Source organism: Gorilla gorilla, chromosome 6 (genome assembly GCF_029281585.2).
Source record: "Gorilla gorilla gorilla isolate KB3781 chromosome 6, NHGRI_mGorGor1-v2.1_pri, whole genome shotgun sequence".
In the NCBI taxonomy this organism is placed as follows: domain Eukaryota; kingdom Metazoa; phylum Chordata; class Mammalia; order Primates; family Hominidae; genus Gorilla; species Gorilla gorilla.
Window position 1 is genome coordinate 75,703,384 of NC_073230.2, and position 10,046 is coordinate 75,713,429.

Sequence of the window (10,046 nt, forward strand, 5' to 3'; positions counted from 1 at the left end):
GCCCCCTCCCCTGGAAGGGCTAATACTTAGCCCGGAAGCGCCCCAGCTTGCATGCTAGGCGATTCCATCCTCCAGCCGGGTTCGGGTCCCCTTGTGCGATCTGGGCCCTCAGAGATGCCGCAAGCCCAGGCCCCCTAGAGGGGTCCGCTGCCAGCAATGGATGCACCAGCCCCGCCAGGGGTGGCACCATGTGCTCCCCCAGGGCACCTCCGGGCCCCAGCACTCACCATGGGGGGCTTCTGGTACCAACCCTCTTAAGTAGACACTTGGCACAAAAAAAGGACGCTTCCAGGAGAGACAAAAGAGGAAAAGTGGCGTGGGGAAGCGAGGGGAGGGGGGGCACTGCCCCGTTTCCCAGTGGGGCTGATCACCAGAAATGTACCTGCCCTGACCAGCATGCGTCTCCCCTGCCCCCTCCACAGGGCTCCCCCTCTTCTCCCCCCAGAAGCCAGCAGACAGCCCCTGTGCACGAGGAGTCCGGGGCAGGCCTGACAGTGGCAGCTGGGAACTGCTGGTCCGGGTGGTCTTATTTGGGGGCTATTTCTTTTGTAATCTGTCAAGGCCAGAAGCAGCCGTGCAGGGTCCCGGAATGGCAGCAGGCGAGGGTAGCACGGGCGATCCATCCCTGGGACAGCTATGAGAAGCCCAGACCCACAGAGCGCCACAGTGTTCAGTCAACAGCAGATGAAAAAGCCACCTCCCCAAAAAGAGTCCCCTCGTTCCCCACCTTCCGAGTCTTTCGGGGAGAACCAGTCTGGGTACCTCAGTGCCTAAAGGGGTCCCGGGAGGCAGTCCCTGGGGCTGTGGCTCAGTGCGCAGCCGTGGCCTGGCGGGCTCCCCATCAGACCATGGCCATGGCCAGCCAGGCCTGGAAGCTGCCAGGGCCAGTGCCTGCCACCACCTTCCATGCGCCCCTGGCCCAAGTGCAAGTGCTGGCTTCCCGCTCCTCGGGGGCGGGCACAAGTGCATGGGACAAGGCCATGCACGGAGCTGCCTGCCATGTCCCTCTCTCTACCTCTCAGGTACACACCTGAGAATATTCTGTAAAAGTCCCCACCCCACCCTCACTGTTTCCAAATTGGGGACAACACAAAGCAGAACAAAACGAAAAGAAATGCCCCCATCCAAGTGGCCTTTCTCTGGGTGTTACTGGGGGACCGTCCCTCCAGCAGCTAAGCCCACGTGAGCTCCAGTGGGGTGCACTCCAGCCGGGACAGGGTGGCTGTGCAGCCCTCTGGAGCCCCCCGGCAGCCCCAAGCTGCCAGTGTTGCCCCTGGAGGCACAGCCCAGAGGAGCCTCGAGCCCCTGTAACTCCAGCCCAGGGACCCTTCCCAGCCTCTGCAGAGGGACGGGGTACCCGGCCATAAGACAGGACCCTGGGCATTTCTTGAACCTGTGCAGTGAGGCGTTCTTTTTACTAAAAAAAAAAAAAGTTTAGGCACTTCCCAGGGTGGGCGACTGAGGGAGTGCCCCACCCCCTCTTCAGGAGTCCAGTGGGCAAAACACAGCATTGAGTTGTGAAGAGGAGAGGCGCACTGGGCGTCAATAACTTAAAAAAGGGGGGAAAATATCAGTCCCTGAGTCTCCACGCCTTTCGTGTTGAAGAAGAAAAGAAGTGGGGAAGAGAAAGAAAAAGCATGTGGGGTTGGAAGGACAGCCACGGGAGGCTGCGGGGTGGGGACCCCCATGCTGGCTGGCAAGGGGCTCTGTGAGGCCCAGAGTCGCTGGGGACACGGGGCGCACGTGTGTTTTAGGTTTCGTTGGGTTTTTTCTTTTTCCTTTTTTTTTTTTTTAGAAAAAAGCGAACCGTAAGTCAAGGCCAGAAAAAGGCTCCCTTTGACGTTGACAAAAGGTGAGAAGGTGCGCGAAGTGTGCAGACAGATATACATCCCCTGATAACTGTGAAATAAAAACCATTTGTTAAAAATGTTAAAAAAAAAAATCCTCCGCGGGCAGAGGCCCCGCCCGGGCTCAGCAGCGCCGCCTGGCCGGCAGCCGCGGGTTGGGTGTGAAGGAAGGTTTGTCCCGGCCCTTGTCTCCGTCCCGTCTCCCTGGGCCTGGGCGCTTTCAGACCAGGTTGTACTCCTTGAGGCTGAGCTGCAGGATGGTGTCTTTCACGGCCGCGAACACGAAGCGGATGTTCTTCGTGTCGGTGGCGTACGTGAAGTGGGAGTCGATGATCTTGTCGCCGTCGGGGTTCATGTCCACTAACATCTTCAGGATGAACTTCCGCGCCGCCTGGGCGTCCTGCTGGGGCCCGTCGAACTCGGGGAAGTAGTCCACCACGTGTGAGTACAGGATATTGTCCTCCAGCAGGTCCTTCTTGTTGAGGAAGGGGATGACGGAGGAGTTCTGGAACCAGGGGTAGTCGATGATGGTCCGGAACAGGGCTTTGCTCTCCTCCATCCGGTTCTCGTTGTCCGACTCCACCAGGACTTGGTCGTATTCACTGAGGGCGACGAGAAACAGGATGGACGTCAGGTTCTCAAAGCAGTGGATCCACTTCCTCTGCGCCGACCGCTGTCCCCCAACATCCACCATCCTGAAGATGATGTTCTCCAGGTCGAAAGATGCCGGTGGTGGGCACGCGGACCCGCAGCACGTCCTGCTGGGTGGGCAGGTAGCTCGAGGTGGCGATGCAGTCTACGTCGGTAAAGCAGTACTTGGCCGAGTCCGAGAGCTGGTACTCGCGACTGCGGTCGTAGCACTCGTGGATGCCGGGGTCGTCCCACAGGGTCTTGATGGCGCTGACGTACGGATGCTCAAAGGTGGTCACCTTCTCCACGTCCACCTCTCGGATCTGGAGCGCATTGGCCTTGTTCTGCTCCTACTTGTAGAGGATCTTCAGCGTCTCCATGGCCCGGATCATGGCCTGCATGGCGGTGAAAATGTTCTAGCAGACGAGCTTGGTGAAGCCCCTTTTGTCCTCCTCCGAGTACCCGGCGCCATGGATGATGCGCATCTGCTTGATGAAGGTGCTCTTCCCGCTCTCGCCCGTGAGGAGCAGCAGCAGCTTGAGCTGGCGCCGGGCGTCGCGCTTGTCCCCCGCAGCTGCTTCTGGATCTCGGCGTTGATCCGCTTGGATTCCTTCACCTTATCGCTCAGGCAACACGCCATCATGGACTCCAGAGTCATCGTCCCGGCCACGGCCGCCACCCACCGGCCCCCGGCCCGACCCTGGCCGGAGCCGCCTCGGTCGCCGCCCGCCTCGGCCCTCAGGCTTCAGCCCCGGGCCCTTGGCCCCCGGCCGGCCCGCCCCGCCCCGCCTCGGCCGATGCATGAGAGCTCGAGGTGGCCGCCGCAGCCACCGCCAACCGCAGCCGCTGCAGCCGAGCGACAGCACCCGAGTTGGGTTTTTTTGTTGTTGTTTTTTGCTTTTTTTGAGACGGAGGCTGGAGTGCAGTGGCGCGGTCTCGGCTCACTGCAATCTCTGCCTCCTAGGTTCCAGCGATTCTCCTGCCTCAGCCTCCCAAGTAACTGGGATTACAGCCGCCCGCCACCACACCTGGCTAATTTTTTTGTATGTTTAGGAGAGACAGCGTTTCACCTTGTTAGCCAGGATGGTCTCGATCTCCTGACCTCGTGATCCACCCGCCTCGGCCTCCCAAAGTGCTGGGGTTACAGGCGTGAGCCACTGCACCTGGCCTAATTTTAGGATTTTTATTAGAAACTGGGTTTCACCGTGTTGGCCAGGCTGGTCTCAAAGTCCTGACCTCAAGTGATCTGCCCGCCTCAGCCTCCCAAAAAGCTGTGATTACAGGCATGAGTCACCACGCCTGCCAAAAGTTGCATTTCCCCACCCCCTGGAGAGGAGTCTCACTCTGTCCTCCAGGCTGGAGTGCAGTGGTGTGATCTCGACTCACTGCAACCTCTCCCTCCCGGGTTCAAGCAATTCTCCTGCCTCAGTCTCTCGAGTAGCTGGGATTACGGGCGCATGCCACCATGCCAGGCTAATTTTTTTGTATTTTTAGTAGACACGGGGTTTTGCCATGTTGGCCAGGCTTGTCTTGAACTCCTGACCTCAGGTGATCCGCCCGCCACAGCCCCCCAAAGTGCTGGGATTACAGGCATGAGCCACCACGCCTGGCCCCTTTTTCTATTTTTTTAAGAGAGGGAGTCTCACTATGTTGCCCAGGCTGGATTCAAACTCTCAGGCTCAAGCAATCCTCCTGTATCAGCCCCCACAGGAGCTGCGATGACATGCACATGCCACTGTGCTTGGCAACTTTTCATATTTTTTCATTTCCACTGAATTGTAAATAAACTGAAAGCAAGGTCCAGAACCTGTGTGTTCTTGCAGGCTCACCAGCACTATAGATATGTAGCCTGAGCTGGACATATATTTAGGGCATAGAACTTTATTTTCATTTTATTTTTTGTAGAGATGGGATCTCACTATGTTGCCCAGGCTGGTCTCAAACTCCTGGGCTTCCAGCCATCCTCCTGCCTCAGCCTCCCAAAGTGCTGGGATTACAGGTGTGAGCCACTGTGCCTGGCCTTAGGGCACAGAATTAATGTGGTGTGAAAGGAAGTGCATCTAGCCCAGTCCCCCACTGATGGATTCATCTACATTCACAAGGTAGGGAGTTTAGGATGAGTTGCTATTATTTTCAAAGTGATGATATTTCCACTTGAAATCATGGTCCTGTGCATTCATTCACCCCTCTAACTTTTCAAATCAGGAGACGGTGACTAGAGGCCCTGCCCACGGCCCCCACAGCAAATGTCATGAGAATTTCAGGTCCATCCTGACAACCATCCCCTCTCAGTGCCCGGGTGAGTTTCCCTGGCATTTAAGAATGCTAACCAGTCTTATGGCTTCCACCCTAAATCCAAGAAGTAGATTTCTTTCAGCTTTATTGACTTTTCATTAAGGGAGCAAGCAATTTTCTCTGGCAGTGAAAGCATTCTGCAGATGTGCAGTTCTATAGAGGAAATGTAACCAGACACGTACCCCGCAGACAACTCACATTTATTTATGTATTTATTTATTTATTTATTTATTTATTTATTTATTTTGAGATGGAGTCTGGCTCTGTCACCCAGGCTGGAGTGCAGTGGTGCAATCCCGGCTCACTGCAACCTCCACCTCTCAGGTTTCAGCGATTCTTCTACCTCAGCCTCCCGAGTAGCTGGGACTACAGGCGCATCCCACCACGCCTGGCTAATGTGTTTTTTTTGTATTTTTAGTAGAGATGGGTTTTCACCGTGTTAGCCAGGATAGTCTCAATCTCCTGACCTTGTGATCCACCTGCCTCAGCCTCCCAAAGTTCTAGGATTACAGGCATGGGCCACTGCATCCGGCCCAACTCATTATTCTATTAAGGAGGGACAAGTCTCAGAACCTGCCAAGAGGGGGTGATTCTACCCCTATAGCAAATTTAGAAAATATTAAAAAGGAAAATTAAAAGCACCTGTAACCTTCAAATCCAATAGTAACTACTGTTAAGATTTTGCTGTCTTTTTTCCCATTTTCTCTTTTCTTTCCTTCCTTCCTCCCTCCCTCCCTACTTTCCTATTTCTTTCCTTTTCTCTCCTTCCTACCTTCTCTGCTTCCTTTCTTTCATTTTTCTTTTTCCTTTCCTTTTTCCTTCCTTTCTTCTTTTTCTTTCTTCCCTCCCTCCCTCTCTGCCTCCCTCCCTTCCTTCCTCCCTCTTCCTTCCCCATGTTTCTTCCTTCCTTCCTCCTTTCTTTTCTTTCTTTTTTCTTTCTTTCTCTCTTTTCTTTCTTTCTTTCTCTTCCTTCCTTTTTCTCCTTTTCATTGTTCCTTTCTTTCTTTCCCCCATCCTTCCTTCCCATCTGCCTGCCTTCTGTTTGCTTTGCATCAGATTTTAAAACACATTGGGAATGATGCTTAACATTATGCTAGGACAGTTTTCTATATAGTTATACTTCAAAAATTTTTTTTAAAATAAATAACACAAATGGGTGTACCATAATTTAAACATTCACCTGTACAACTTAAATGCTGAAATTTTTTATTCTTATAGTCAATATTTGTATGTGCATTTTTATATGTTGATTATTATCTTAGGATAGATGTCTAGGGGTGGAGTTAGTGTGCCAAAAAGTAAATTTTTTTTCTTTTTTCTTTTTTTTTTTTTTTGAGGCAGAGTCACTCTGTCACTCAGACTGGAGTGCAGTGGTGTGACCAAAGCTCACTGTAGCTTCAATCTTCTGGGCTGTGCAAGCAATCCTCCAACCTCAGCCTCCTGAGTAGCTGAAACTACAGGTGTGTACCACCATGCCCAAATAATATTTTTTAAAACTTTCTGTAGAGATGAGGTCTCACTATATTGCCCAGGCTGGTCTTGAACTCCTGAGCTCAAGTGGTCCTCCTGCCTCAGCCTCCCAAAGTGCTGGGATTACAGGCATGAGCCACCACTGCTCCCAGCCTAAAAAGATTTTTAAGGCCTGTGACACATTGTACTGAATTGCTCCCTGGAAATGTTACAATTTTTGCTTATCAGGGAGGTACATTTTTCTGTACACTCATAGGCATAAAATACAATCCTAAATTTTTATCTTGGCCCCATGTGGTGGCTCACACCTATAATCCCAGCATTTTGGGAGACCAAGGTGGGAGGATTGTTTGAGCTCAGGAGTTTGAGACCAGCCCGGGCAACGCAAGACAGGGAGACCTCATTTCAAAAAAAAAAAAAACCCAAAACTAAATTTTTCATTTTTGACAACTTCACAAATCTCAAATGACATTTATTACTAATGAAGATGAATATTTGTCATCCCTTCTTGGCCCTTTGTATGTCTAAATGGTGAATTGTTCATTCATGTCCTTGGTGCATTATTTAATGTTTTAAATGTTTTTTCTTTTTCTTTTTCTTTTTTTTTTTTTTTGAGATGGAGTCTCGCTTTGTCACCTAGGCTGGAGTGCAGTGGGGAGATCTCAGCTCACTGCAAGCTCTGCCTCCCGGGTTCACACCATTCTCCTGCCTCAGCCTCCTGAGTAGCTGGGACTACAGGCACCCGCCACCATGCCCGGCTAATTTTTTGTATTTTTAGTAGAGATGGGGTTTCACCATGTTAGCCAGGATGGTCTCAATCTCCTGACCTCATGATCCGCCCACCTTGGCCTCCCAAAGTGCTGGGATTACAGGCATGAGCCAATGTGCCCAGCCTAAATTTTTTTTTTTTTTTATTTGAAGAAGTTCTTTATATGTGAAGCTCATTAACCTTTTATCTGCCACATGGAGTTTGTCATTTGTCTTCTTGTTTTTGATTTTAAAAACCTCTTCATTCCTAGATGGGCATTACCCTTATTAAACAACGAATAGAATATGATATCCAATGATACATTTAAAACAAGACAACCAATATCTTGATGTACATAAAGACAAACTTCAGAAGACAAATATTAAATGTTTTAACATACATTTGAATAAACTTTACTTACAAATTGTTTAATTGGAAAAGGAATTTGTGTTCAAAAAATGTTTTCACTGATGGAAAAATAAATCTAACAAAACCAGTATGTGAAAACATTGATTTACAAAGCCAAAATATATCATATCTTAGTTTCATTTGCTGTATACCTTTAATGAGGTCCCCTCTTTTTTTTTTTTTTTAACAGAGACGGAGGTCTCACTATGTTGTCCAGGATGGTCGTGAACTCCTGGCCTCAAGTGATCCTCCTGCCTCGGCTTCCCAAAGGGTTGGGATAACAGGGCTGAGCCACTGTGCCTCGCTGAGGTTCTCATTAAAAGAAAATAGGCCAGGTGCGGTGGCTCACACCTGTAATCCCAGCACTTTGGGAGGCCAAGGCGGGTGGATTACGAGGTCAAGAGATTGAGACCATCTTGGCCAGCATGGTGAAACCCCATCTCTACTAAAAATACAAAAAATAGCCGGGCATGGTGGCGGGTGTCTGTAGTCTCAGCTACTCAGGAGGCTGAGGCAGGAGAATGGCATGAACTCGGGAGGCAGAGCTTACAGTGAGCTGAGATCATGCCTCTGCACTCTAGCCTGGATGACAGAATGAGACTTCGTCTAAAAAAAAAAAAAAAAAAGGAAAAGAAAATAAAGGCCAGGAGCGGTGGCTTACACTTGTAATCCCAGCCCTTTGGGAGTCTGAGGCGGGTGGATCACCTGAGTTCAGGAGTTTGAGACCAGCCTGACCAACATGGTGAAACCCTGTCTCTACTAAAAATACAAAAATTAGCCAGGCGTGGTGGCTCACATCTGTAATCCCAGCTACTCAGGAGGCTGAGACAGGAGAATCGCTTGAACCCGGGAGGCAGAGGTTACAATGAGCCGAGATGGTGCCACTGCACTCCAGCTTGGGCGACAGTGTGAGACTCCATCTCGAACAAAAAAAAAAAGAAAGAAAAAGACCCTTGCCTGTGGGGAGAGTGGGCTGGGTGGGCCCTGAGGGACTGTGACAGGAGTATGACAGGCAGAAGACACCCATGTCATTTGGAGTTTTGTCTTCAGACCCCTCGCCAACCTCTGAGGAAATGACAGACTTGATGCCTGGGCACCTGCCATCGGAGGATTCTCATTATGGGATGGAGATGCTGACAGGTAAGAAATGGAGCTGGGATGGTGGTGCTTGGGACTCATCTCCCCAGGGAGCAAACGGAAAGCGGGGGACCAGGCAGGCCTCAGGCTTTTCTTGATTTTGACCGCCTCTAGTAGAGGAAACCCAATATATGCCTGACCCCAATCCAAGGCTGGGTTCCTTTTGGAAACCTCAAGTAGGCTCTATTTATTTATTTAAAGACCTTGGCGCGATCTCGGCTCATCGCAACCTCCACCTCCTGAGTTCAAGCAATTCTCCTGCCTCAGCCTCACCATGTTGGCCAGGCTGGTCTCAAACTCCTGACCTCTGGTGATCCACCTGCCTTGGCCTCCCAAAGTGCTGGGATTATAGACATGAGCCACTGTGCCCGGCCTTTTTTTTTTTTTTTTTTTTTGAGATAAGGTCTCCCTCTGTTGCCCAGGCTGGAGTGCAGTGGTGCGATCACAGCTCACTGCAGCCTCCAACTCTTGGGCTCTAGTGATCCTCCTGCCTCAGCCTCCTGAGAATCTACACTGACAGGCACACACTACAGGCACACATTACAGGCACGTGCCACCACGCCTGGCTAATTTTGTATTTTTAGTAGAGACAGGCTTTCGCCATGTTGGTCAGGCTGGTCTTGAACTCCTGACCTCAGGTAATCCACCTGCCTTGGCCTCCCAAAGTGCTGGGATTGCAGGCGTGAGCCACCACGCCCTACCATAGGCCCTATTTCTAACAAGGCCCAGCATGCTTCCCAGGAGCCACCTGTTGTGATTAATGTGTCCATTTATCCAACAACTATTTATTGAGCATCTATTGTGTACCAGGTCCTGTGTAAGGGGCTAGAGACAAAGCAGTGAACCAAGCAGAAGTCCCCACCTCCTGGGGTGCACATCCTCCTGTGAAGAGATAGATAAATAGTAATCAAATAAGTAAAATAGGCAGGCTAAGGTGGCTCATGCCTATAATCCCAACACTTTGGGAAGCCAAGACAAGGGGATTACTTGAGGCCGGGAGTTCAAGATCAGCCTGGGCAACACAGAGAGACCCATCTCTTAAATTTTTTGAGATGGAGCCTCACTCTGTTGCCCAGGCTGGAGTGCAGTGGTGCGATCTCAGCTCACTGTAACCTCCGCCTCCTGGGTTCAAGCAGTTCTCCTGCCTCAACCTCCTGAGTAGCTGGGATTACAGGTGCCCACCACCACGCCTGGCTAATTTTTTTGCATTTTTAGTAGAGACGGGGTTTCACCATGATGGCCAGGCAGGTCTCAAACTCCTGACCTCAAATGATCCTCCTGCCTCGGCCTCCCAAAGAGCTGGGATTACAGGCGTGAGCCAATGCACCCTGCCTCAACAAATATTTATTGAGCACCTACTGTGTACTAGGTCCTGTGCAAGGGGCTGGGGAAAAAGCAGTGGACCAAACAGATGTCCCCACCTCCTGGGGTACACATCCCCGTGTGGAGAGATAAGCAGTAAGCAAATAAGTAATATAGGCAGGGCAAGGTGGCTCACGCCTGGCTCACCT

General features: G+C 51.0%; 1 pseudogene; it reads right to left on the bottom strand.

Moving 5' to 3' along the window:
- Positions 1–1,895: 1,895 nt before the first annotated feature.
- LOC101149997 (guanine nucleotide-binding protein subunit alpha-11-like) lies at positions 1,896–3,135 on the bottom strand (annotated as a pseudogene).
- Between the last annotated feature and the right edge of the window lie 6,911 nt (positions 3,136–10,046).